Below are 26521 nucleotides of genomic sequence, written 5' to 3' on the forward strand. Positions count from 1 at the left end.
CCCTAAGACGTCACCTAAGGTGTATTATCTCATCTAATCTGTGTTTGAACAGAAAAGTCAGTCACTCATATCTTTATCTGATAGAAGTAAAGAAAAAAATTGAACTTCCTAGAAAAATCAGTATTAAATAAAACAGTTTCAACTGTAAACAAGCAAACAGGTAAAAATATTTATGGAGTCACATTGAGGCCTGAGGATAGTATTGAATCTATTCATGCAATTACTTTTCTATTTAGTAATTTGTATTCATAAGTTAGGTCTCCAGTGGATAAAGGACTAAAAATATGACTATGTTTTTTATTTAAATATTTCATTTTACATAATTCTTACATCTTTTTTCATCTTTGCACAGTGTATGCATTTTTGTTTTGGTTATATTCCCCCATACAATTGAAACCCCCTTATTTTGACTCTAGTCCTTCTTTTTCCCACACCTCCCCCCCCCCCGACCCCGTAGTGTGTCTCTGTTTTATAGTTGCTTGTTGATTTTGATTTTTCTTTGTATTGATTAGTCTTTTTCCTGGTCTCTTATTTAGGTTTTCTAAATTCCTGCTATGAGTGAGACCATCCGGTATTTTTCTTTTTATTTCTGACTTATTTTGCTGAGCATGATCCCTTCTAGCTCCATCCCTATTGCTGCAAACTGCATGCATTTATCTTTTTTTGATTGCTGAGTAATATTCCATTGTGTATATGTACCACATCTTCTTGATCCAGTCATCTATTTTTGGGCATTTGGGTTGCTTCCATAGCTTATCTATTGTAAATAGTGCTGCTATAACCATAGGGATGCAAGTGCCCTTTGGCGTTACTCTTTCTGTGTCCTTTGGGTAAATACCTAGGAGTAGAATTGTTGGATCATATGGAAGCTCTACATTTAGTAGGTCAAGAAATCTCCATGCAGCTCTCCATAGTGGCTGGACCAGTTTGCACTCCCACCAGCAGTGCAGGAGAGTTCCTTTTTTCTCCACAACCTCGCCAACATTTGTTGTTGCTAGTTTTTTTAATATGTGCCATTCTCACTGGTGTGAGATGGTATCTCATTGTAGTTTTGATATGCATTTCCCTGATTACCAGTGATGTTGAACATTTTTTCATATGCCTGTTGGCCATTTGCATTTCTTCTTCAGAGAAGTTTCTTTTTAGCTCTTCTGCCCAAAAAATATGACTATGTTATGATTGCCAAAAAGGAAATCACAAAGTGAGAGCTACAAGGAAAGGTGAAAGACAGTGGAAGGATTACCAAATCAGTTGTAGGTGATCTTGTTCAGAATAACAGCTCTAATCTTGTATTTCTGAAAGACTATCCTGAATGAAAGAGCATCTTGCTTGTTAAAAATGATTATGATGTGGGCCTCACTGGGGGCACAAGTGGTTAAGTACAGCACTGTGAAGGTATCCACAGCTTCTGCAGCACGAGTTTGATCCCTGGCCTGGGAGTTACCCACATGGTGCAACAGACCTCTCCTGTCTTGCCCGCTGCTCCCCTCAGCAGTGTATTTCAGTCAGCCTGCCTGTTCTGGTCCCCACTTTGTCTCTGGTGAATCCTCTCAGCCCCCACACCTCTGGCCTGTACCCCAGTTCTTATATGCATAAATAAATAAATCTTTAAAAAATGATGATGAAGTGATGATAATGATGCTGTAAAGGCTTTACATTTTATTTTTAAAAATATAGAGTCATTTAGTCTATACTTTTAATCATTTACTTTGTAGAATTTAAAATAATCTGAATGGATAAAAATGCTTCCATAATCTAAAACATTAACTTTTTTGGTGGAACCAGCAAAGGAGAGGTTAGGTTAACATATCATAACATATAGTATAATAGAAAATTTCAGTGGCATGCATAAGAGAAAACAGAAAGAGAAATAATAACAAGTAAGCAGAAAGAAATTACCAAACTTAAACATTGCATTTCAGAGATAATTTGAAAATCCATATTGGGAAAAACTTCTTTAAGTCTTCATTAAGTCTATTCAGTTTTTTCTTATTGAAATTTTGATACACTAACATAGGGTTTTGGACTTGTAAATCCACTTATTCATGTTTGGTTTGTTATAATTGCCACCTTTATGCCCTCTGAACAGATTTCATGAAAATCCCATTATACATTTTATGTGAAGAACTTTAGACTTACCATCTATTTTTTTTTAAATCAAAATAACATTGGTTTATAACATTACATAGATTTCAGGTGTATGGAATCATAATTTGACATCTATGTATTCCATGATATGATTGCCACCAAAACTACTTTTCATTCTCTACTATATGGTTGGTTTCATTGCCTGATACCTGCCCCCACACTTCCTTCCCTTCTGGTAACAACCATTTTATTCTTATAGACTAAGAGATATTTTTGCTTTGTTTGCTAGCTTGTTTATTTATCTCCACATACTTATGAACTCTTACAGCATTTTTTTTCCATCTGTCATATTTCACTTAGCGTAATATCCTCAAGGTTCATCCATGTTATTGCAAATGGCATGATTTCATGTCTTTATTATTATGGAGTAGTATTCCATTGTGCGTATGCATTGCAGTTCCTTTGTCCTTTCCTTTATCAAGGGCATTTAGGTTATTTTGAAATCTTTGCTCTTGAAAGAAATGCTGTAATGAACGTATTTGTGCATATATTGTTTTGAAATAGTGTGTACTCAGAAGTACTTTCTTCAGATAAGTACTCAGAAGCAGAATAACTGGATCTTAATGGCATTTCTATTCTTAGTATTTTTTTTTTTTTTTAGGAATTACCATAACATTTTGCATAGTGGGTGAATCAATTTACATTTCCATGAAAAATATACAAGTGTTCTCTTTTCTCTGCATCCACACCAAACTTGTTCTACAAATAGGAGAAGGTATTTGCAAAGGATATATCCACTGAAGGGTAAATACATTAAATAAAAATAACTCATACAACTCACCAACACTAAAATGAAACAAAAACAATCCCATTAATAAATAGGGAGAGGATCTGAATAGACACTTCTTCAAAGATATAAAAATGGTTAATATGTACATGAAAAGGTGTACATCACTTAATATTAGAACGATGAGATTAGGATTTTGATAGAGAACCAAATCCACAATGATGTATCACCTCATACCTGTGGAAGTAGCTTTTATTCACTGTTTTTTTTTAATTTATTTAAACATAAAACTTTAATGTTCAAAGCTTCTATTCATTTTGAAACTTCACCTTCTCTTATAGCTTATTTTCCGTCTATAGATAAGAAGCTTGTCATTTAAAGATTATAGCCCACAATAGCATAAATAGAAATTTTTTTTGCAATTGAATCCAAAATCACTGATGGAAAACTTTATTTGTACAAGGAAAACTGCTCATGGTCTTGGCTGTGCACATGGAGACTACTCAGACAAGTCCTGAATCTGCTCTCCTGAACTTGTGAGAGATACAAGAGATAGAATGAATGGTCATAGCAAGTAAGGGCTCTGGTATGGAACAAATATCACCTTGACTGCTGATCATTATCCTACTTACTGTGTGATTGAGGATATTTATTTGTACTACAGATTTCTCATATGTAAAATAGGGATTATACTTTCTTCCCAGTGTTGTTTTGTTGACACAATATGATCTTGTCAATTATCTAGTAAAGGAGGCATAACATCATGAATTCTTCATAAATATTAATTCCCTTTCCTTCTTGCTTCAGCTTAACCTCTGTCCTCACATTAAATTCTTACACTGAGCAAAATAAGTGAGTTTCCTCTATATGATCTGAATTCTCCTGTTGACTGAAAGTCCCTATACTTCTTTGAATGTGCTGAGTCAGTATCATTGGCATACTCTTACTTTACTTTCATTTTTAAAGAATCATTGTTTGAAGATGAGTATTCTTTTTTTAAAGATTTATTTATACAAGAGCTGGGCTACAGGTCAGAGGCGCAGGAGGGTGAGAAGACTCACCAGAGAAAGAGGGGGGAGCAGAACAGGCAGACAAACCGAAAGCACTGCTGAGGAGAGCAGTGGGCAAGACAGGAGAGGTCTGCCATGCCATGTGGGTATCTCCTTGGCCAGCCAGGAATAGAACCCATGCTGCAGAGGTTGTGGACAGCTCAACAGTGCTGCGCTCACCCCACTACACCACCTGGGAGGCTCGAGTATTGTTAACACTTGACATGAAGATGTCTTTAAATAAGCCAATGTCATTTTTTTTTAAAGACTTATTTGTTTATTTATACAAGAACCGGGATAAGGCCAGATGTGTGGGAGGGTGAGAGGATTCACCAGAGACAAAGCAGGGAACAGGCAGACTGATAAAACACACTGCTGAGGGGAGCACCTGGCACGACAGAAGTCTGCCACACCAGGTGGGACCCTCCGTGGCTGGCCAGAATCGAACCGGCACTGCAGAGACTGTGGACAGCTTCACAGCACTGCGCTCAACCTCCAGTGCCACCAGGGGAGGCCCAATGTCATTATTTTTTATAAGAGTCATGACTTCCTGGCAACTAAGGATTTTTTTAGTGCCCCCCCCACCAAAAAAAAAAAGGGTATGCTTTTGACTGGAAAGTGTGATTAAGACAGATTCTTGTGCTATAAAAGTATTAACTTTACGGGCCTCCCCAGTGGCTCAGCGGTTGAGCGCTGGGTTGCCCGCAACCTCTGCAGCATGGATTTGATCACCAGCCACCTGGCGAGGGTCCCACATGGTGCACAGACCTCTCCTGCCACATCCTCTGCTCCCCTCAGCAGTGTACTTCGTCAGTCTGCCTGTTCTGTTCCCTCTCTGGCTCTGGTGAATTCTCTCACCCTCCCGCACTTCTGACTACACCCAGTGCTTGTATAAATAACTAAATAAATAAATCTTTAAAATAAATAAATAAGTAAAAGTATTTACTATAGCATTTTTTCCTTTCAAAATGTTGGAAATTAGAAAAAACAGTTCTTGTTATGAATTATATATATTTTAAGATACAATTTTTAAAAATTTTTTTTTTTTTTTTTTAAAGATTTATTTATTTATTTATACAAGTGCTGGGTACAGTCAGAAGCGCGGGAGGGTGAGAGAATTCACCAGAGCCAGAGCAGGGAGCAGAGCAGGCAGAAGGACCGAAGTACACTGCTGAGGGGAGCAGCGGGCGGCAGGAGAGGTCTGCGCGCCCAATTTTTAAAAATTTTATTATAACTAAAAACATTAAGAATAGTGATATGTTTTCTATTTTGCATTAGTATAATTAGTAATATATTTCTTATTGGTTATTCATAATGTTTTTCATTATAAAATTGATTTAAGCCATGCAAATAGTACAATAGGATTGCATGCAAATATTATCTTAATGGTATCATACAAATTATTTATAAAACTTGCATACCATGTAGTGATTTTCATTTGATGGTGCTCCATTTTCTACAGAATCATCAGAATTCTATAATATCTAGTTGTATAAAATTTCCTTGATGTATTTTGCCAATGAGAAAATATTTCAACTCCATAAACATCAACAGGTTAATAAGAACTTTATGAAGATGTTTTTCATTTAACTACAGAGACAAACTACGTACTTTTCCCTTATAAACTATTAAAATAGCAGCGTGAAATTGCAACCATTTTAAACCCAAGGTAAAAAATTTCTCCAAGTACTTTTGTTGATTTATTTGTAATGTTAAAATATTGCACCCTCCCCTACTTTATATTTTTACATGTTGCAATAGCAATTTACTTTCATAATCACCTTGAACCAAGATTAATGTCCCAAATATAAGATTTGGAATGGAAAAAATTTAAAACCTACTGAAGCACTCTCTAGCCTTGTTCAAATATTTTATCTTCTCACTGGAGAAGGATTTTCAGCCTACATTGTAACAATTAACTGTTAACGATTCAGATAGTTACTGCTGTGTCTAACTACAAAGGAAACAGGTTATCTTATGTTAATAGGGAAATAGTACATATGAAACATATGAAGTAAAGCAGAGACAGAGATAGAGACGATATGGGGGCAGAGTCGGGGCAGGAGAGAGAGAGAGAGAGATGGAGGGGGGGAGGGAGAGAGAGAGAGAGAGAGAGAGAGAGAGAGAGAGAGAGAGAGAGAGAGAGAGAGAGAGAGAGAGATTGAGAGATTAATAAAAGAGGAGGCTGCAAAGTGCAAACTCTGCATGCTAGGTTAATAGACTAAAGACCCAGAAAAGAGTTGATAGTGTAGCTGGAGTCTGAAACAGTCTAGAGGTCGAATTCTTTTTTCCATAAGAGACCTCAATGTATTTTCTCTTAATGCCTTCCACTCATAAGATGTGACCCAACAACATTATGGGGGGTAATCTGTTTTTTTAAAATCTACTGATTTACTGATTTAAATGTTAATCTCATAAGCGGTCATAAGGTCATAAGCAAACAGTCCATCAGAACAGCTCATCATATTTGATGTTTCTGGTATTTGTCAGTTCAACTTTAAACAGCGTCCTGGTTATCTTGACCCTGGTATATCTGATGGTGTCAATGCCTGGCACTCCTTTGGGCATTGTCAGAGTAGAATATCAGTTCAAAGTAAGCACTTAAGTTTAAAGACAACAGATCAGTCGTCAAATAGTGTGCACTTGCAGCCTATTATGATCTGTGTACATGTGTAGATTCCTATACCAGGCAGGGCTTTCTCCCCTAGATTCCCATCAATAGTGATGTCAGGCCCTGATATTTAGAACATAGAAGAAAGATTTGGTTATGAGAGTAATGAAAGACACTTTTTGAGATCAGTGGGATATTAGCCTGGGAATCTGAGGTCAGGGTCTCAGCATGAACCAGGTGAGTGTCTTCTTCTTAACCACAGACTTCTCATTTTCACAAGATAAAAGGGCAAGGAGACTCTATATGTTCTCCTTGGTAAGGGAATTAATCTTATTTAAGGGCTCTGCTCCTGTGACTGAATCATCTTCCAAAGTTCCCACCTCTAATATCATCACGTTGATCATGAAAGTTTCAACAGAACATTTTTTGGGATGACACAAACATTCACACCATAATAATCAATTAGAAAGAAAGTGTCTCAATAGAAGGTTCTGGAGTTAAGATAGAGGTCTTTGAATTATTGCTCACAGAACAGGTATTGACAAACTATGACCTGAAGACTAAATCAATTCTTCCATGTGTTTTTGTAAATACAATGTTATTTGGATACAGCCACATTCATTTTTTCCCATATCATTTGTGGCAGCTTCACTCTATATACATTGGTTGAAGTTTTGGGATGTGGCTAAATTGCTCAGGGAATGCGTATGGTGAAAATAGAAATGAGTGATCATAAACCTGTTTTAAAGTCAGGGAAGAGGGCTTCCCTGGTGGCGCAAGGGGTTAAGACACAACCTATGAAGCTAACCGCACCCACTGCAGCATGAGTTTGATCCTGGCCAGGGAGCTACCCACATGGTGCAGCAGACCTATCCTGCATTGCCCACTGCTCCCCTCAGCAGTGTATTTTAGTTGATCTGCCTGTTCTATTTCCTGCTCTGTTCCTGGTGAATTCTCTCACCCCTCACACCTATGACCTGTACCCCAGTTCTTTTATGAATAAATAAATAAATCTTTTAAAAAATAAAGTCAGGAGTCTCACTCATAGCAGGAATTTAGAAGAACTAAATAAGAGACCAGAAAAAAGACTTATCAATACAAAGTAAAAATCAAAGTCAACAAGCAACTTATAAACCCGAGACACACTACGGGGGGAGAGGGGGGAGGGAGGGGTGGGGAAAGGAAAGACTAGAGTCAAAATAAGGGGGGGGTGCAATTGTATGGGGAATATAACCAAAATGAAAATGCATACATTGTGCAAAGATGAAAAAATATGTAAGAATTATATAAAATAAATTATTTAAATAAAAAAAATAAAGTCTGGGAAGAAATAAAGGAAGTACACTAAAAACCAAAGAGCAGGTAAAATGAAAAAATATGAGAGTTTTACTTTCTATACCTTTGTATTAGCCCATCTTTACTTTCTTTCATTATCAGATAAACAGAAGAGGAAGAGAAAAATAGGCAGAATTCTCATTCCCATTCTTTCTTCTTTGGTCTTTTCTACAACATGCTTTCAAGAAAAAAAAAAAGGTACTTACTGGAGGGCAAAACAAAGATCATTCTGGAAAAATTCTAATTCTCTCAGAAAAAGTAGGAAGAAAGTACATATTTTGCACATACCCATCAATCACACAATCTGTTTTGCTTCCATTTTTTCTTCTTCTTCTCCACTGTTTTACTTTTGTTTAGTTCATATGTTTTTTTTTTTTTTTTCCTCCAGAATGAAAATGAAGAGCACAGCGTTTGCTTAGAAAATACTATCTTTGCTGGGAGCTGCATGCTTGCAACAGTAATACAACTGCTGCCCACACTGGAGTCCCACCAAACTTGTCACTTATTTGCAAGAGAGTCTTCTATTTGACTAGAAGAGACAGGACCCAAATGAGCCTGATGCTTTCTATGCTAGCCAGCAATACAATTACACGAATGGGAGCTAAGGCAAGACAGAGCAGTCACTCACCCTTGCACACAGGTGCTGTGTCCTTGAAATAGTTGATTGTACTCGGCCTGTTAACCAGAGACTGCAAAATGGGATTTCATAAATGACTGCAATTCCTTGATGATTAGTTGAGGCTTCTAAACATAATTTTGAAAAGGATGGTCAGTTTTTTCTTTGTGTCCCCTGATAAAGTCTCATGGTTTCCGTAATCTTTAAAATTCAAAATCTTTAGGTAATGCATTTTGTAGAAACAGCAGGAAAGTGGGGATTTGCAAACCTCCTTTTCTTTACTGATGACTTTAAAAATGCTGTCGTTTGCTTCAACTGTTGAAAACGGAACTTTCCCCGTATTTAAGCAGTGGTGTTCTCTTTTCATGCTGAAAAGCAATGAATTGTTACAAATGGACATCTTGCTATGAATAAAGATGACAAATGACTAAGTGACTCAGAAATATGCTTGACAAGTGGGAAATGGTTAGAATATAGAGTTTATATACTTTTCTACCATTGATTTTGTAGCCTGAATAAGTTAGGTTGCAATGGGTAACCAACAGTGGTATGGAGGGTAGTCCCCAGGGTGTTCTTTTGCTTTCCAAATTGCAAGCAGAACCTTTTCAGGGTCTCTTGTTTATGAGATTATGATTCAGTTCTCTGCTAAGATGGGCATTATTTGAATTTACTTCAAGTCAGCCAAACCTCAGTGGCTCTCTACCATCACCAGCTTATGAGATAGTTGAAGTCCACTCTTGAGCAGTGTCATCTTGGTACAGGAGTTACTAGTTCTGTGTGGGTCTCACTGATAGTCTATTCCAGAGACACTCACTGGATCCTGACAGCTGATTCTGCAGCCTGGGAAATGGAAGAGAACCTCAGGGTTTCCCAGTGCTCAGAAGTACTCATGTCCTTTCAGAGGGCCTTGTTGATAGACGTCCTAATTCTTAATTTTCATACATTTAAAAGTTGCTTCATGAATTAAATAATTAAGTATCGAGTCCCAGACAGTGTAAAAACTCAACAGTGCCTATTATTATTCCAAAACAGATTGCTAATGTTTATAACCCATAGAAAGTACCTATTTTTTACATTGTTAATGTGGATATGAATGTACCCTAAACATGATTTGTCTTTTGATTTCATTACCTGCTTCATTATAATGATCACTACTCAGAAAATGGTTACTTGCTTCATTCTCATTCACGTGCAATGCAGTATTCATTTTCCCCATTTATCCTTGCCTCTCTTTTTTGTTGTTAAAAACTCTCTCTGAGTAAATGTTGAGAGGAAATGGAGGTCACTGTAAAGTCACATGCTCAGTCATAGGCATAATTTGTGATTGTCATGCCAGTTAAGCGCCAACCGCCACTCATTGAGGGATTTAACACAGAAACCAGAGATTGTGGGTGCTGAGATTTCCCCTGTGCTACTATAAATATTAAAAAAAAAAGAAAAATAAAAATTACCATGCTATAATTATTTTCCTTTCACTTAGGAAGGTGCTTAGAAATGCAAGAATATAAGCATAGAAAGCTAGAATTTTAACTCCTCTATTTTAGGGAAAACACAATTGCTTGTGAATTTCTACCACATTATATAGAAATTCCAACACATGAGGGCATGGTTCTGGATGTGGAAATCCTGGGAACCTCGATAAAACAAGGGAGAAAGAGGCATCTCTCAAGAGTGTTGTGGTGCAACAAAACCAAACCAAACCAGACAATTATAAACCAGGGACATCCTGTAGGGGAGGAGGAGGGAGAGGGATCAGAGGGAGGAGGGAGGAGCACAGGGGACTGAGGTGATGGTGCACAGGTGCATTGGTGAAGGAAACTCTATGGGGACTACACCTGAGGGGAGGGGGAAGCAAACATTGTCTTAAAATGAACAATGATATAAAATATATATAAATAAATAAATGCAAAAATAAAAAATAAGAGTGTTGCAGTGGCAGAAGTGTGTACCAATTGGGTAAAACTTTTGCTCATATATATTCTGATTTTCCTTTTTCTGGCATCTAGTGCAGGAAATTTAAGTAGAGGAAAATAAACTCTGATTTTTTTCCTGCTTATTTTTTTGTTTACTGGGGCTTTTACCAGTGTTACCTTTCTTTTTAAATTCTTTCATCTTGTAATATTTTTATTGAGATTACGTGATTCACAACATTATATATGATTCAGACATAGAAGGCCACACACTTCAGATGTATGTCACCAAACCACACCCACCACCGAGGCCCCCATCCTCCTCCACCAGAGTCCTTGGTGCCTCCTACCAACTTTATTCTCTACCCCTGCCCCAGTGGTAGCTTCAGTTTTACATTCATATTTCTAGGGTTGTTTCTGGTTGGCTTGTGTCTGATTCTTAGTTTTGTTTCTCTATATTCTACATATGAGTGAAACCATCCAGCATTTGTCCATTGTATTTGTGTGTGTGTGTGTGTATCTATCTTATATTTTCTTTTTTTTAAAGATTGATTTATTTATGCATACAAGAACTGGGGTAGAGACCAGAGGTGTGGGGGGTGGAGGATTCACCAGAGACAGAGTGGGGAACAGAACAGGCAGATGGACTGAAATACACTGCTGAGGGGATCAGCAGGTGAGACAGGAGAGGTCTGCTGCGCCATGAGGGTAGCTCCCTGGCCAGCTGGGGATGCAACTCGTACTGCAGTGGCTGTGGATAGCTTCATAGGCTGGCTCTTAATCCCTTGCGCCACCAGGGAGGCCCCTATTTTATATTTTCTTAATCCATGAGTTCATCTGCCCTTGAGTACTCAGGTTGTTTCCATAACTTGGTGTTTTAAAATAGTGCTGCAATGGACAAAGGAGTGCATATACCCTTTTAATTAGTGTTTCTTGCATTCTTCAAGTAGATACCTAAGAGAGGAATTGCTGCATCATTTGATAGATCTATTTTTAATATTTTTAGAAACATACATACTGTTTTGCAGAGGGGCTGGACCAGTCTACATTTCCACCAACGGTGTAAGAGGTTTCTTTCTTCTCCCCATCCTCACCAACACTCGTTTCTAGTCTTTTTGATAAGGGCCACACTCAACATATGAAATGGTATCTCATTTTGGTTTTGATTTGTACTTCCCTTATGATAGGTGACAATGAGCATTTTTTTCATGTGCCCATTGGCCATCTTATGTCATATTTGGAGACGTGCCTATTATGGTCTTCGGTCCATTTTTCTTTTCTATTGGTTTGTTGTTGAGTTGCAAGTACTTTGTAGATCTTGCATTTCCCCCTTGCTATATATATATATTGTGAAAAATACACATATATAACAAATGTTTTCTCCCATTCATTGGGATATGTTTTTGTTTTTAATGATAGTTTATTACATTGTGTAGAAATTTTAACTTGATATACTCCCATTTTTTAATTTTGCTTTTGTTTCCAATGTCATAAAATGTTTTGCCAGTGGTTTCTTCTATATATTTTGTGGCTTCGGTTTTTACATCTCACACTTTAATCCATTTTATTTTTATATTCCCCATACAATTACAACCCCCTTATTTTGACCCCAATCCCTCCACTCCCCACCCCCCACTCTCCATAGAGTGTCTCTGGTTCATAGTAGTTTGTTGATTTTGATTTTTTTTTCTTACAGTTATTCTTTTTCCTGATCTCTTATTTAAGTTTTCTAGATTTCTGCTATGAGTGAGAACATCCGGTATTTTTCTTTTTCTTTCTGACTTATTTCGCTGAGCATGATCCCTTCCAGCGCCATCCATGTTGCTGCAAATTGCATGTGTTTATCTTTTTTGAATGCTGAGTAATATTCCATGGTGTATATGTACCACATCTTCTTGATCCAGTCATCTATTTTTGGGCATTTGGGTTGCTTCCAAAGCTTAGCTATTGTAAATAGTGCTGCTATAAACTAGGGGTGCAGGTACTCTTTGGAATTGATGTTTCTGTGTCCTTTGGGTAAATACCTAGGCGTGGAATTGCTGGATCCTATGGAAGCTCTATGTTTAGTAGGTCCAGAAATCTCCACACAGCTCTCCATAGTGGTTGGACCAGTTTGCACTCCCACCAGCAGTGCAGGAGAGTTCCTTTTTCTCCACAACCTCGCCAACATTTTTTGTTGCTAGTTTTTTTTTTTAATATGTGCCATTCTCACTGGTGTGAGATGGTATCTCATGGTAGTTTTGATTTGCATTTCCCTGATTACAAGTGATGTTGAACATTTTTTCATATACCTATTGGCCATTTGCATTTCCTCTTCAGAGAAGTTTCTTTTTAGCTCTTCTGCCCATTTTTTGACTGGATTGTTTTCTTTGTTTTTGTTGAGTCTCATTAGCTCTTTGTAGATTTTTGTGATCAGTCCTTTATCATTAGTGTTGTGTGCAAAAATGTTCTCCCAGTTGGTGGGGTTTCTCTTTGTTTTTGTTATTGTCTCTTTTGCAGTGCAGAAGCTCTTTAATTTGATGTAGTCCCAGCTGTTGATCTTTGCCTTCACTATCACTGCTTTGGGTGATGTGTCTGTAAAGCTGTCTTTGATGTGCATAGCATCATGATGTGCATACCCATGTAGTATTTCGCCTATATTTCCTTCTATGTATTTTACGGTTTCATGTCTTATGTCTAGTTCTTTAATCCATTTTGAGCTGGTTTTTGTGCATGCTGTGAGGTAGTAGTCAAGCTTCATTCTTTTACATGTAGTGACCCAGTTCTCCCAGCACCATTATTGAAAAAACTTTCTTTGCTCCAATGCATGTTCTTTGCTCCTTTGTCAAAGATTAGTTGACCATAAATCTGTGGATTTATTTCTGGATTTTCTATTCAATTCCATTGGTCCGTGTGTCTGTTCTTTTTCCAATACCATGCAGTTTTGATGATTATGGCTTTGTAGTATAGTTTGAAGTCTGGGCGTGTGATGCCTCCATTCCCTTTTTTTTTTTTCCAGGATAGCTTTGGCTATTTGGGGTTTTTGGTGATTCCATATGAATTCACCAATAATTGTTCTATTTCTTTGAAGAATGACATTGAAATTTTTATTGGAATAGCATTGAATCTGTATATTGCTTTTGGTAGGATGGCCATTTTAATAATGTTTATTCTTCCAATCCATGAGCAGGGGATGTCTTTCCATTTCTTTGTGTCTTCCTCTATTTCTTTTAACAGTGTTTTATAGTATTCTTTGTATAGGTCCTTTACCTCTTTTGTTAGATTTATTCCCAAGTATTTGTTTTTTTTTTTGTTTTGATAATAAAAGGGATTTTTTTTATTTCTTCTTCTTCAGATTTATTGTGTTAGGAAGGCTACTGATTTTTCCGTGTTGATTTTGTATCCTGCCACTTTATTGAACTGATTAGTTGAATTAGTTTTTCTGTGGAGTTTTTGTATATTAAATATGTATATTATTATATCATCTGCAAATAGTGATAGTTTGACGACTTCTTTTCCTATTTGGATTCCTTGTGTGTCTTTCTCTTGTCTTATTGCTCTGGCTAGGACTTCCAGTATTATATTGAAAAGCAGTGGTGAGAGAGGAATTCCTTGTCTTGTTCCAGATCTTAATGGAAATGCTTTCAGTTTTTCACCATTGAGAATGATACTGGCTGTTGGCTTGTCATATGTGGTCTTTATGATGTTAAGGTATGTTCCTTGTATCCCAAGAATTTCAAGGGCTTTTATCATGAATGAGTGTTGCACTTTGTCAAAAGCTTTCTTGGCATCTATTGATATTTTCAAATGGTTTTTATATTTCTTTTTGTTGATGTGTTGAATAACGTTGATTGATTTTCGGATGTTGAACCATCCTTGTGTCCCTGGAATGAACCTACTTGGTCATGGTGAATTATCTTATGGATACATAGTTGGATTCTGATAGCTAAAATTTTATTGAGGATTTTTGCATCAGTGTTCATTAGTGAGATGGGCCTATAGTTTTTTTTTGTTTGTTTATTTTTCCGTGTGTGTTGTCCTTGTTTGGTTTGGTATTAGTGTAATGTTGGCTTCATAGTACGTGTTCGGTATTATCCCTTCCTTCTCAATTTTTTGGAAGAGTTTGTGAAGGACAGGCACTAATTCCTTTGGTTGAATTCATTTGTAAATCCATCAGGTCCTGGGCTTTTGTTTTTGGGAAGTTTTTTGATTACCATTTCAATTTTGCTGCTTGTAATTGTTCTGCTTAGGAGTTCCATTTCTTCTTTATCTAGCTTTGGGTGATTGTAGTTGTAGGAATTTGTCCATCTCCTCTAGATTGTTGAACTTGTTTCCATATAACTGTTCATAGTAGTTTCTGATTATTCTTTTGATATCTGCAGTGTCCGTTGTGATTTCTCCTCTTTCATTTGTGATCCTGTTTATTTGTGCTTTCTCCCTTTTTTTCTTTGTGAGCCTAGCTAAGGGTTTGTCTATTTTATTTATTTTTTTGAAGAACCAGTTCTTGGCTTCATTGATCTTTTGTATTGTTTTTATAGTTTCAATTTCATTTATTTCTGCTTTGGTTTTTATTATTTATTTTCTTCTACTGGTTTTGGGGTTTTTTTCTTGTTCTTTTTCTAGCTCTTTGAGATTTGAGATTAGGTTCTTTCTTTGAGTTCTTTCTTGTTTCTTGATGTGAGCCTCTATTGCTATATATTTTCCTCTTATTACTACTTTTGCTGCATCACATACATTTAGGAAACTGGTGTCTTCCTTGTCATTCAATTCAAAGAATTTTTTTAATTTCTTCTTTGATCTCCTCATTAGTCCAGTGGTCTTCCAGTAGTGTGGGTTTCAGTCTCCCTGAGGCAGGAGAGTTCCTTGCCTTCTTTTTATGGTTTCTTCTAGTTTGATGCCTTCATGGTCAGAAAAGATGCTTGGTATGATTTCAATCTTGTTGTATCTGTTGATGTTTGTCTTGTGTCCCAGTATGTGATCGATCCTGGAGAATGATCCATGTGCGCTTGAAAAAAATGTGTACTCAGATTTTTTTGGGTTTAGTGTTCTATAGATGTCTGTTAAGCCCAAGCACTCTAGATCCTTATTTAGAGCTTTAGTGTCTTTACTTATTTTTTGTCTTGTTGATCTATCCATTGTTGATAGTGGTGTGTTGAAGTCTCCTACTACGAATGTGTTTTCTCTGATGTCTGTTTTCAAAGATGACAATAGTTGTCTGATATATTTTGGTGCTCCTTCATTTGGTGAGTATATGTTAATGAGGTGGGGGATCAAATCAGTGCTGCAGAGGCTGCGGGCAGCTTTGCAGCCCAGTGCTCAACTGCTGCACCACCAGGGGAGGCCCCAGAATAGAGTATTCTTTGTTGGCATCTGTTGTCTTGAAGTCTGTTGACTAGGTCCCTCCACTCTCTCCTTGTCTGTAGTGTTTCTTCAGAGAAGTCTGATGTCAGTCTGATTGGTTTTCCTTTGTATGTTATCTGTTTCTTCTCTCTTGTCAGCTTCATTATTTTTTCCTTGTCTTGGATTCTTGGGAGCTTTATTATTATGTGTCCTGCTGTATTTTTCCTTTCATCATGGAAGTTTGGTGTTCTTCTTGCTTCTTGTATATCAATTTTCAGCTCCTTCTTCACGTTTTGGAAGTTCTCTTCAGTTATTTCCTTGAATATTTTCTCTGTTCCTAGGTCTCTCTCCCCTCCTTCTGGGATTCCTATAACTATTATATTTCCTTTCCTCATGTAGTCAGATTGTTCCCGAAGTCTTTCTTCAGTCTTTTTCATTTGTATTTCTCTTTCCTTTTCTGTTTTGGTTCTTTTGATTTCTGTGTCTTCAAGAGTGGTTATTCGTTCTTCCATTTCCTCTATTCTGTTGTCACTGCTTTTCCCAGCATTCTTTAGCTTTTCTGTTAATCCTTTGGTCTCCTGCATTTCGTTCATTTCTCTCTTTAGGGACTCAATTTCATTCTTTTGAGCGTTGTTTTCCTTAATGACTTCCATCAGTTTTTTCATCGTGGCAATTTTAAATTCTATTTCTGGAAGGTTCAGAAGTTCTTCCAACTCACCGTAGTTGCAAGCTTGTGGGTGTTTTTTGTTTTTTTTTTGTTTATTTTTTTTTGTGGTGTGTCTTTTTTCTGAGGAGTTGCTACTTTGCTTGTAGTTTTTCTTTTCCCTGCTGTCTGTCTTCTAATTTGCCTTATGCATTGGGACACTGTGCCGCTGGTACTGGCCGGCATCTTTTTGGTTTGTTCTTTTGGGAGTTTCAGAAACTGGCAATCCAAAGGAGTCAAAAACTGTTATGCCAGAAATCTAGTGAGAAAGTGGTACTTTGAGCATCTTAATGGTCACTGTCACAGAATCTCTCCTCCTTCTATGTTTAGTTACAAAGGTGCGTCTTGAAGTCCCACAGACTTCCCTGGAGGTGGGGCAGCTGGATTGCACTCAGGGTTCCAAATCTCTGGATCCTTTTCTGGGCTCCGACTTCCTGCCAGGTGGGTCCAGGCTTGTGGGGGCCTTCAGCTCACCTCTGACTGTGCAGGGAACCTTCTCCCTCTGGCTCAGGGGGTCTTCTGTCAGATTCAAGCAGTCTTTATTGAAGAAAGTTCCCTGTTCTAAAATGGCACTTTGGAGACTGATGCACTCTCCCGCGCACCCGCTCTCCCAGGGCTGTGGGTGCCCGCTCTCCCTCTGTGTTTGGATTGCCTGCCAGAAGGGGCACAGCTTGGGCAAACTTCCCAGCTCATCTCTGGCTCCTCAGGGAGGCTTCTGCCAGTTTCAAGCAGGCTTTACTGAAGAAAGATCCCTGTTCTAAAATGGTAATTTGGAGACAGGCACACTCTCCCGCATGCCGGATCTGCCCCAGCTGTGGGTGCCTGCTCCCCTCTAGGCTGCTGGCCAGAAGGGTCCTGGCGTGGGCGAACTTCCAGCTCACCTCTGACTCCTCAGGGAGCCTTCTGTGGGTTTTAAGCAGTCTTTACTGAAGAAAGGTCCCTATTCTACGGGGTGTTGGTGAATTTTTTCTGTTGGCTCGGGTGCGCCAGAGATCTCTCCTAGTGTCGTTGGGGAGCTGGCTTTTTTTCTTTTTTACCCCGTGGGTTGGGGGAACAGAGTGGGAGTGGTGGGGAGAGCCTCAACGGCTTTGGGGTGCTCTGTCTGCCTTGTACCCCACTGTCGTGGGGATCCCATGCCCTGAATTTCGTGCCTTGGGTCTCAGTTCCAAAGCCCTCAGGTCCAGGATGCGGGGGTCTATAGCCAAGTTCAGTGTCTGCAGAAATGGCGCCTTTTGCACCCCGCTCCGATGTCTGGGTGCCTGGTTTTTGATTACTCAGGGAGGAACTGTTATAGGGCAGCCCCGATACAAAACGGGGTGCCTGACCGTGGGTCCTCACCCACATGCTTAAAAGGACTTATCAATACTCTACTGCAGGCACACACGAAGGGTTAATAAAAGGTTTATTTACAAGGGAAGGGGAAATGAGGAAATGTACAGCTCAGGGAGAAAAGTGGGAGACAAAGTTTTAAATGAGTCCTACCGGATCTGCCGATCTGGAATCCCAAATGGCACTCTGAGAGCTGGCTGCAAGACAGGAGTCGTGAAGCCAGGAGGCGAGGGATACCGAGCCAACCCAAAGCCCACATGTTTGGTTTTTATATACAACCTGGCTGCCCAACTCTACCCTCAGGTCCCAGCCACCCTCCCTTTGGTGGTGACGGGATTTGTCTTTCCCAATGTCCTGATGGCTTTAATCTGGAGTGGGGGTGGTGTCCACAAAGCCTGTATGGGATTAGCTCAGGGCATCATTTCCCCCTAACAATTCCCCCCTTTCACTTTTTGGACATCCTTTCCCCCTAATAGGACATTCACCTCAGTGGGCCCCCGCACATCTCCCCGCAAGCCTAGGCCGGAGGCGTGGGGACCTAGGCAGCCACGCTCCGCGTGTCCTTTTCCAGTGCACCGCTTCTCCACGCAAGCTTCCTGGCTGGCCCTGGGCTTTGTGTGGGTCTACAGGAGTCTCTGTTTTTCTCTAATGGTGCCCAGAGCCGTTCGCTCACCTCCGCGGCGAATCCTGCAGGGTTCTCCACAGCTCCTGTTCACGGGGTGTGGTGGCCGAAATAGTTCCTTTCCACTCACCGTCCCGCTTGATTCGGAGTTTGTTCTTGTTGGTGGTTTTAGTTGTTTTGTTTTTTTCTCCTTTCTGTTGGTTGGAGAGTGCCCACTCTGTGGGTGGGGGAGGGTAGCAGGGTTCTGAGCTTTCCTCCCTCTGGTCCTCTTTTATGGCCACTTTCTTCTTCGGGTAGTTTGCCGGAGTTACCCGTGTATCTTCTGTGTCCCAGTTCTCTCGGGACCTGCCACTTTCCCTCCCTATTAACTTTTTTTGAATGGGAGATCTTACTCGCAGCGTTTCCTCTCTGGCAAGTCGATCCACCGTCTTCTGAATCTAAATTCCTAAACTTTAATCCATTTTTTTTTTTTTAGATTTTTATTTATTTATTTATTTGTTTATACAAGCACTGGGTACAGTCAGAAGCGCAGGAGGGTGAGAGAATTCACCAGAACCATAGCGGAGCAGGCAGAAGGACTGAAGTACACTGCTGAGGGGAGCAGCGGGCGGCAGGAGGGGTCTGCGCGCCATGTGGGACCCTCCTCTGGTGGCCCCGGAGCAGCTGGGGATCGAACCTGTGCTGCAGAGGCTTCGGGCAGCTTCTCAACCCAGCACTCAACCTAGCACTCAACCGCTGTGCCACTGGGGAGGCCCCTTTAATCCATTTTGAATTAACTTTTGTATATGGCATGAGGCTGTGGTCTGTCTTCATCTTTTTCATATGATTGTCCAATTTTCCCAATATCATTTGTTAAAAAAGACTCCTTTTTCCAAGTTACAGAACTTATTGCAGCAGAAAAATATTGGGGCAGTTTCCCAATGATTTAAAATCACACTAAGTTTTACAAAAACTTGCCCATCCACCTTATTCTAAACCAGTGGTTCTCAATATGATGGTGAAAAGGGAATTTGCCCTCAGGAGACATTTGACAGCATTTAGAGATGCATTATTCACTGGGAGGGGGGTGTTCTCACCAGGCAGTGAGTAAAGGGCAGGAATGTTGCTAAATATCCTATCATGCACTGGAGGATTAACATATATTAATCTGGATTACATTTCATTATGTAGTATGAAGAACAATAGCTTTGAGAGTAAAACTGGGCTTGAAACCTAGTTACAAAATTAAATTTTTGTGTAGCCTTGGTGACCTTAACGTTTCAGAGTCTTAGCTTTTTACTAATATGTGACATTAGTACCCATTATTTAGACTTTGATGAAACATCATATATATAAAGCCTCTGGCATGTAGTAGTTCCTTGTAAGTCTTATTTCCTTTCTTTTTTTTTTTTTAATGTCTGGACAAACTTCCCAAGGCTGAGTAGATAGCTTTAGTTATTTTATTAAATTTTAGTTATTGGGCTTATGCTCAGTTTGTTGTTGTTGTTGTTTTTAGGATTATACTTTGTGAAATCATGGTGACTTGGGCAATTGTTTTTTTTTTTTTTTTTTTTATTGTTGTTACAGCCTTACTGTAGAAGGATTCAGTCTGTATTTGGGTCTATAGGCTGTTACCTGTTCTTTGTGTACAAAAATGTAAGCACTAAATGCTCCAGATGGTACCACAGATGCAGAAAGGTTAAGAGATGTAATCAATTGTCATACCAGGGAGGCACTCAATGTGATTTCGAGTTTATTGTGAGTCCCCACTGACTGAATTAGAATGTCATGTTCTGTGATGGGATTGTAATAGATAAGATGCTTGTTCCTCTCTGCTCTCCCGGATGAAGGGGAAATTCAGTCGTGCACTGTCTTACTTTGTGGCTAGGACTGCCATGGTGGTAGTCCTACACTTTTCTTTACCTTATAGTTCAAAGTATTTAATCTCATGCTCCCATATATGTTGTATGAGGTGAGCAAATGAATCATAACAGTGTTAGAATATGCCAGAAAACTGTGCATAGGGTAAAATGATGAGAGAGAGAAGCTTCCAGTTCTGAGAGAGAAAGCTCAAATGCTATCCTTCATTTGAGCAGGAAATCAGTGCTTGCGGAGGTGGTCACTTAGTAGTACAGTTCTTATGTAATTTTATTGATTCCATATTTTGTAAAAGGTAATTTAAAAAAAATCTTCCACCGGTAAGTATAGCCTGCATTATATAAGAAAACTAGTAAACTAAAACCTTTTGAAAGTTATTAATTATTTAGCAAGTCATGTATATGTAATTTCCATCTTGATGGCTATACTTTTGAGAATGTAATTTAGTATGTCCTTCTCAATAAAGTGACTCAGCTATTCAGTGAATTAGGAAATGTGAAAAACAATTAGAAAGCAAATTTAAAAACTGGAAGAAAATGAAAAAGAGAAAATGTGAAAATGTTTCAGAAGAGAGAGGTATAAGTTATTTTTCTTATAAAAGTATAAGAGGTAATTCAACTCCCAAACTGGTTTTATGAAGTATTTCACTTGACATCACACTGTGGTAACTGCAAATAAAAATTCTGGATAAGAATTATTGTCATTTTTCAATATGGTTCTTGTGTGCTTCCAGAGCAATTACTCTCAGCTAGGATGCTCAGATTTGATGAACTCCTGCTAGTTTTCGACCTAACCAAACATTAAGTGATATTATAGTTTAAAATAAATTGGTTGTGCACCAGTGTTTTAGCTGGCATTGTTTGTTGATCATCTGTTAAATTTTCTCAGATAAATTGAAGAAAATGGGTAAAGTAACTTGACAAATTATAATTGTTTCTAAAAGGCAGGTATAATTTTTTTAACCACAATTCCTTTAGCATACCATGTTATTAAATTTTTAAAAAGATTTCAAGTGTAAAAGCATGAGGATGTAATTGTCTTCCTTGGTTTTCTTGACTTTATGGAATATATTTTCATCTTTTAGTCATAGTTCTGTTTTTAAATAACTCTGTTCTGCTCCATGAGAGACATTTCTGTTCTAAATGTATGCAACCAAATTATCTCTTAACCCTCATTTTGAAACTGCAGTTCAATCAGTATACTCCAGATGGCACACAATGATGATAAAATTATGCATATGTTACATTGAGGGATTGAATATGCAAACAGAAGGAGCTGGTTAACTAAGGCTTTCAAATTGCCTTCAGGACTCTACCATTTTCCTGCATAATAAAAAAAAAAGGCAGATAGTGTTTTACTCGGTTTTGGAATTTGACATTTTTAATATGGCAAATGAAATGCAATTATAATCTGTAATAGTCCACATGAAATTTTGCCAATGTCAATATAAAAGCAAATGTTTTCCTACACAAGTCAGTACATAAATGATGCATTTTTACCTTAGTTTATTACCAATGTTTCCGAGCTTATACCATACTCACGAGAAAGTATGTGGGGAAAACCTAATCAAAATTCATATATTTCACACTTTAATAGGCATTTTTTGTTCTAAACATATGATAGGGAACGTAGGTCATTGCATTTGTATCATTTTAGAAAACCTTGATAAGAATAGAGGGAATATTTAGAACAAGGGTAACAAACAAAAATCATACTGCTCTGATTACAAAAGTTTTTAATTACTCCACAACTGAATATTGCCTTTATAGTCCTATAGTTCTATAATGTGAAAACCACTCAGCTGATACTTATTTTTAGATATAATCATAGTTAAGGAAGTAAACATACATCAATTTATCATTATGCTGTTGTCCTCAGAGGTGCAAGCTCAATTTCAATGGCAAGGATTCTTAGATTTAGTAAAAGGTATGTCACCATGTTTTAAATAACTGTGGGTACACTTTTTTTAAAGGTTTATTTATTTATTTATTTATTTGTACAAGAACCAAGGCACAAGCCAGATGTGTGGGAGGGTGAGAGGATTCACCAGAGACAGAGTGGGGAACTAAACAGGTAGACTGACTGAAATACACTGCTGAGGGGAGCAGCAGGCGAAACAGGAGAGGTCTGCTGCGCCATGTGGGTTGCTCCATGGCCAGCGGGGATCAAACCAGCACTGCCAAGTCTGCAACAGCTTCAAAGGGCTGTAATCAACCACCTGTGCCACCAGGGAGGCCCTACAGTTTTTGAAGATTAGAAAAAAAAAGATATGATGGTGATTCTTGGTAAAGTCTTCTCTGTAAGTGTTAGTACACTGTCTTATTAGTGGTAGTTTTAAAAGTATAGGGAAGAATATGCACTGTCCTTTTGTATATGTTTCCCAACCTCAACATCAATCCAAAAGTTATTATTTTAAAATGTTTAGTCCTGCTGCCCGAAATAGATTTGTGCAAATTGGTGACATTTTTTCCCCAGTGATCTAAACTGGAGAAGCCCTTTATTCATACAGGAAACTATAGTTTCCTGCACTGATTTTGATGAACATTTCATGCTAAAGGAGTTTCCAAAGAACAGTTCAGAATCCATGAATAGTAATGGAGCCCTTTAGTTCTGCTCTAAACTTAAAACCATTATTCTCCATTTAAAGCAGACAAATCATGTTGCTCTACAGAATACTGCTCTGTCATTTTAGTTTTTTTTTTTTTTTTTTTTTTTTTTTTTTTTTTGCCCACGGTTGTTTCCAGTGAGTTGGGCTGGAATATTAAGCTCTCTTTGCTTCCTGTGTTCTCTCTTGCTGTGTTGGGCACTTTCAGAGTTCTTTCTGAAATGGCCAAAAAGCAATTCTGCTGTTCAGAAAGAATAACTTGTAAGCTGGTGTGGGTGCCTGTACATTCTTTATTTTGTAAAGAGAATGTGCTATTTGCTGGGATGTGAATCTCTGGCAAGTGACTTGCTGAAGCTCAGCTTAAATGTACTGTCGTGCATAAACAATCAAATGTGAAGCATAATAAAAGTCTCTTCTTCTGATTGCACCTCTCACACCAAATACATCAGCTTGATACACTATTCTGTGTATATAGAGTTGCATCTGTCACAAGCTAATTTAAGTGTCATGTAAAAACAAAAAGTTAATAGAAGTTTAACATGGTAAAATATTGCTTTAAATACTAAGAAAAAAAGACTTCTAGCATTTCAGAAAATGTAGCTATTATTCTGCTTACAGAGTGATGTAGCCAAATACCCCTGTGCTGGGAGCTCATTGCATAGCAGGGCCAATCATTTTTTCACATGAGCTGTCATGTTACAAAAATGAATATAAGTTTGGATTCTCATGGTCTCTTCTATGTGCCTGATTGAGAAAGAGTTTAACTAGTTCTTAAATAACAAACATGTTTCTTTACTCAAAAAAGTCATTTGTACTGGAAGCACAAGTGATTTTTATTTTTTAAAGATTTATTTATTTATGCATATAAGAACTGGGGTACAGGCCAGAAGTGTGGGGGTGAGACAGAGTGGGGAACAGAAAGGAGGAATGGCTGAAATACACTTCTGAGGGGAGTAGCAGGCAAGGCAGGAGAGGTCTATTGAGCCATGTGGGTAGCTCCCTGGTGGGGGATGGAACTCATGCTGCAGTGGCTGTGGATAGCCTCGTAGATTGTGTCTTAACCCCTTCCACCACCAGGGAGGCTCGCAAGTGATTTTTAAGACTGCCCTACTATAAAATCTACTTTTTTTTTTAAGATTTATTTGTATTTATTTATACAAGCACTGGGTACAGTCGGAAGCACGGGAGGGTGAGAGAATTCACCAGAGCCAGAGCAGGGAGGAGAGAATGCAGAAGGACCGAAGTACACTGCTGAGGGGAGCAGCGGGCGGCAGCAGAGGTCTGCGTGCCATGTGGGACCCTCACCCCACGGCCGGGGGTCAAACAGGTGCTGCAGAGGCTGCGGGCATCTTCACAACCCAGCGCTCAACCGCTGCACCACCGGGGAGGCCCTATAAAATCTACTTTTACAAATTTTGTGCACTATATCTTTGTCCTCCAATATTTAAGATACAATATGCTAATATTCACTAAACCCTTATTGTATAGTTGATTTTTTTTTATTTCAAGTTACTTATACATGAGTTAACATATTATCAGTACATAATTATGATCTTTAATGCATCCAACTTAGAAAACAGTGATAACTCTGAGCACTAGAGTTATTTTTTGTTTATTTTTACACCATTGTTTATTTTTAAACAATATTTGCTTCCACCCCACCCTCTCTGGTGTAATCCCCATAAAGTTGCCTTCCCAATGCACCGGTGCACCACCGCGTCAGTCCCCTGTGCGCCTTGCTTCCTCCCTCCCTCCGATCCCTTTCCTGCCTCCTCCTCTGCAGTATGTCCCTGATTTATAATTATCTGTTTTTGCTTTGTTGTGTTTCGTACTGTTATTATTTTTTTACACTGATGTCTTATTTGGTTTCTCTATATTCCTCCTATAAGTGAAACCATCTGATATTTTTCCTTTTCCTTCTGGCTTATTTCACTGAGCATAATTCTTTCTAGCTCCATCCACATTGCTGTGAATGGCATGAGTTTATCTTTTTTGATTGCTGAATAATATTCCATTGTGTATATATACCACATCTTCTTGATCTAGTCATCTATTTTTGGGCCTTTGGGTTGTTTCCAGGTTTTGCCAATTGTAAATAGTGCTGCAATAAACATAGGGGTACAGGTGCTCTTTTGAATCAATGTTTTTGTGTCCTTTGGGTAGATCCCTAGGAGTGGAATTGCCGGGTCATATGGTTTGAGCACTAGAGTTCTGAAAGCACTTTCCTTCCTCCCTCTCTCACCCCATCTTCCCTCCTCTCCTTCCTTCCTCCCTTCCTTTCTTCCTTCTTTCTATAACATCTTTTCCCAAGAATATGAAAGAAATAAAATATTTCTGGCAATGGATTAAATTGATTATAAAAAATACATAAAAATCATTTATGATGACCATTACTAGCCCAAGAATAACATCATATTCATCTCATACAACATGGCTCCCACCAGCCTCAACCTTTCTTCTTTTGGTGCTCAGCAGTAAGTAACAGTAGCAGCCACAATAAAAACAACATTATAGCGATGTCTACAAATACTAGAAGAAAATAAGATCATATGTATTTGTTGAAGGAAGGTATAAGGGTCTCAGTATGACAATATAATAAGTCTTTAAGTGTATCTTTGACCATTAAGGGATTCTGCTATGGTGAATAATAGAGTTTAGCAACTCCAGTACCACATGATTCCACAGTGAAATAAAATCTGGTGATTTACATTGTTGGCTTAATTTAAAAGTAAAGAAAGGAAGTACAAACTACATTAAGGACTCCTGCCATTCTGCATGAATGAGGAGGGGCAGTGGACAAAGGTTAAAAGCAATTATTTTCTTTGTGCAAAAGATTCTTTGAATGACTGGGCAACATAAGAGTGTTATCAGATAAAATACAGGGCACCCAATCAAATTTGAATTCCAGCTGAAGAACAAATAACTTCAATTCTAAATATATCACAGATATCACATGTGATATAGGTATGCTAAATAATAGTTCATTTTTTATCAGAAATAAAAATGTAATTGGGTATTGTCTATTTCTCTTTACAAAATCTGGCAGCCCTAGTATATAGACATCCTTGCAATGATAGTGGAAGGAGGACTTGAAAAACTCCAGACTGGTAATTGACCTCACTTGCATATTTTCTGTTTCCCATTCCACATTTTGACAAGAGAGATGTGGAGTTGGAGCAATGAACTGTAATATATAAGGAGGATAGGATGAAGGCCCTTGTGCTAGGAGCATCTATATGTAAGATGAAGGGAGAGAAGAGTCAACATGATCAGTACCCGAGTTAGTAAACTACCAAGACCCTTGAAATAATATGCAAGTTCCACCCTCAAAGAATTGTCTTTTGCTGATCAGACAAACTCCTACCCAAGCAGGAAATAAGGATTGGATTATGAAATAAAAAGACAAGAAACTAGAAGAAGCAGTGACATTAACCCAACCACATTTTTGGCAATATCACCTATTCTTTTCTGGAGTTCCCTTGAAGATATTTTTATTGTACTTACTTTTTCTTTTGCTGAGGAAGGGGGTGATAGAGTCAAAATTTCTAGTTTTACTTTCATTTCTTTGGAGGTTACAACCACTTAAAAGTTCTACTACCTGTCATTGTGCTAAGTTACATAGCACTCAAATCAAGTTAATTATAAAATAAAGAAGTGACTATTTTGAGTGTCAGGCTTTACTTTAGGTAC

Source organism: Talpa occidentalis, unplaced genomic scaffold (assembly GCF_014898055.3).
Source record: "Talpa occidentalis isolate TD23 unplaced genomic scaffold, MPIMG_talOcc4v2.1 talOcc4.4, whole genome shotgun sequence".
NCBI classification, from domain to species: domain Eukaryota; kingdom Metazoa; phylum Chordata; class Mammalia; order Eulipotyphla; family Talpidae; genus Talpa; species Talpa occidentalis.